The sequence below is a fragment of the Propithecus coquereli genome, unplaced genomic scaffold (genome assembly GCF_000956105.1).
Source record: "Propithecus coquereli isolate 6110/MARCELLA unplaced genomic scaffold, Pcoq_1.0 Scaffold305, whole genome shotgun sequence".
Classification (NCBI taxonomy): Eukaryota; Metazoa; Chordata; class Mammalia; order Primates; family Indriidae; genus Propithecus; species Propithecus coquereli.
Window position 1 is genome coordinate 1130716 of NW_012148675.1, and position 3030 is coordinate 1133745.

General features: G+C 34.4%; 1 protein-coding gene across 3 annotated transcripts in view; it reads left to right on the forward strand.

Moving 5' to 3' along the window:
* The window catches only part of SMEK2 (SMEK homolog 2, suppressor of mek1 (Dictyostelium)), an 89946-nt gene that overhangs the window by 34671 nt on the left and 52245 nt on the right, over positions 1-3030 (forward strand). The gene's annotated exons all lie outside the window — the stretch shown is intronic.

Genomic DNA, 3030 nt, shown 5'->3' on the forward strand with positions numbered 1-3030 from the left:
TATATATATATACACACCAGTAGCACTCATTTAGCATGCTGCAAAGCAAATTATTAAAAAACACGCATAGACTTTTTCTTAAATTCTTGGACTTTACATTTAAAAAACAAACTGGAAATGTTTCTACAACATCCATCCATGTGTATATACACGCACATATATGTATACACACATACAAATATATATATTAAAAAGCCCCAATACTTCATATATACACACACACACACACACACACACACACACATATATATGTAAAATCCAATTATTTTTACTCTACTAATTCAAAATATTCTTCTTTCTTCACATTTTTTCTCTTTCCTCTTATTTAGTGTATTCATCAAAGCTAAGATCCACAGGTGCTATTGGTTTTCCTGATTTTACCAGAAAATGTCAGTAAAAGATTTTCATCTAATTTTGTCATGATTACCACTTAGCTGATATTGACAATAGAATGGCATTAATTACAAAATGAATCTCAATTTTAAGAGGTTAAAATTTTTAAGAAATCTGTCTTAGAATCAATTAAATAAGATATGTTCTTTCTTTTTCCCAATCGGAAAATAGAGATGCCAGCGCAGAATCTGAATAAATTTTGAATTCCGTACGTAGGTACCTCAGACTTCCCATGTTGGTAATCATTTTGGTGAATATTGCAAAATTCTTAAACCCACTTAAATGTACTTTAAAAACAAAGTATGTGCTTCTAAGAATGGTTCGAGGTTGGAGTGAATGAAACCAAGAGGAGCATCATTTTTCTAAAACTTTGATTTAGAAAGAACTAACACTTTGAAATATCCCCCAGAAACTGTGATTAAACTCACTTAAATGTTGCTATTCAGATAATATGATTTTGTGGGCTCTATAGTCTCTATCACTACTAGTCATTCTCTACCGTAGCATGAACTGGCTGTTGACAGTTTGAAAATGAGTGGTGTGTCTGTGTTCTAATAAACATTTATTTACAAATGTTTATTTACAATAAATAAAACTTCATTTACAAAGCAGGCAGCCAGCTGGTTATTTTGTAGTTTGCCAACTCCTGATTTAAGACTCATTTCTCAGAATACTATAGGTAAATGATAGTAGCATTTAAAGGCTGATTTTGAATTAAAGGTTATACTTGCAGAAGTTACAGTAGCAGTTTGAGAGAAGTAAATCAAAGAAACCATAGGAATCAGCAAGCACTAATAGGAAGGAAGTTGTTAGAACCTTTTTAAGACTATGTACTAGGAGGGTGTTCTCTAGAATAGATTTTGGTGCCTCAGGATTGGAATTAATTCACTGAGGTTACTCTATAATGGTTTATTTTAGTCACCACTTGAGGCCAGGAGTTTGAGACTAGCCTGAGCTACAAAAAATACAAAACTTAGCCACCACGCCCAGCTAATTTTTCTGTTTTTTGTAGAGATGGTGTCTCGCTCTTGCTCAGGCTGGTCTCGAACTCCTGGCTTCAAGCAGTCCTCCCACCTTGGCCTCCCAGAGTGCTAGGAGTACAGGCATGAGCCACCTCACCTGGCCTGGCTGCAAATTTTCAAAAAGCCAAATTATAATAGTTTTACCTAATAAAGGTTTTATTTTATTCATGTCACTGAGCAGCTCCATGATGCCAAATGCTCCATGATGTGCCCTTCCTGTCTCAAATTTGAGTACCTTGGAAAAGTTATAAAGAATAATATCCGGTAGTGTTTACATCTTTGTTTGGCAGAGAATTCTTATAGAAAGTCTTTGAGAAAGGCAGTTCTTTTCTTATCTCTTGAAAAATATGTAGCTCTCTCTAGCTGTATTTCACTGCAAAATATATACGTTGTCTTTTTTTACTTCCACAAGTCACCAAATTATGGGACTTTCAGTCATCACTCATCTCAGTCATCTCAGTCTATACCCTTTTATCTTTGCTTGTATACTCATAGAGGTTTGCCGTTGGTACTTATAGAAAGCAGAATTTGTGAGAAACTGTATTTGAGAGAGAGGACACTAGTCAAAAATTTGAAGAGTGTATGTTGAGATAACATTTCAGTGTGTAAGCTATACCTTAAGAAGTCTTCTTGACACTGTGTCTATTTAGATGTAACTTAAATCTATCATTTGCTATTATTTTTGCCTAGTTTTAAATGAATGAATTTATATGAGGATTATTATTCTATATAGTTGGGCAAATTATTCGAAGTGCTAATTAATTGGTAGAGTCCAAGTTGTACACTGATGTAAATGTAAAGTAAGAAAATGTCATAGTACTGATCTGAAGAAAGCTCATTGACTTTCTTCACCTTTTTGTAATATCTTAATATTTTATATGCGGTATGCTTTGCTAAACATGGCAGAATAAGAAGCTGAAGCAGATTAATATGGAATCTGCTTTTCCCCCTCTAATTGAAATAGGCTTGGCCTAGATTTAATAATGTAGTTCTGTGAATTTTATTTCGTAATTCCTCTTTGAAGAAATTCGTTCTGTTTCTAATGCCATGATGGAATTGATTCATTGGCATTCAAACTTTGAAATATAGTAGAAGGTAAAGTTCCAGTTTTAAGCGGTGAAGATGCTGTGGTTTGGTTGATTCTTTGCCTTCGAAGTCACGTACAACTTCACAAGGAAATATTATTTTTAGATAACATAGTGTGCAAAATTTGCTTTTTGCTAGCAAAACAAAATTAGCAGTAACAAAAAGTGCATTATGCCAAGAGTTTGTTTTTATGACTTTACAGAATTCTCCCAATTTAAGACATTTATCTTGATTTCATGAAGTTCCCTTATTTCATTTGCCTTCATTTACCACCTTTCTTCCTCTAGTAATAAACATATTCTCAAATTTACTGAGTTGTCAAAACTTTTTCCTTTGGCATATACAATAACTTTTGTTCTTAGGATTCCTACTTAAAAAAATATGTAGGCAGGCCGGGCACGGTGGCTCACGCCTGTAATCCCAGCACTCTGGGAGGCTGAGGCAGGCGGATCGTTTGAGCTCAGGAGTTCGAGACCGGCCTGAGCAAGAGCGAGACCCCGTCTCTACTAAAAAAATAGAAAGAAATTAG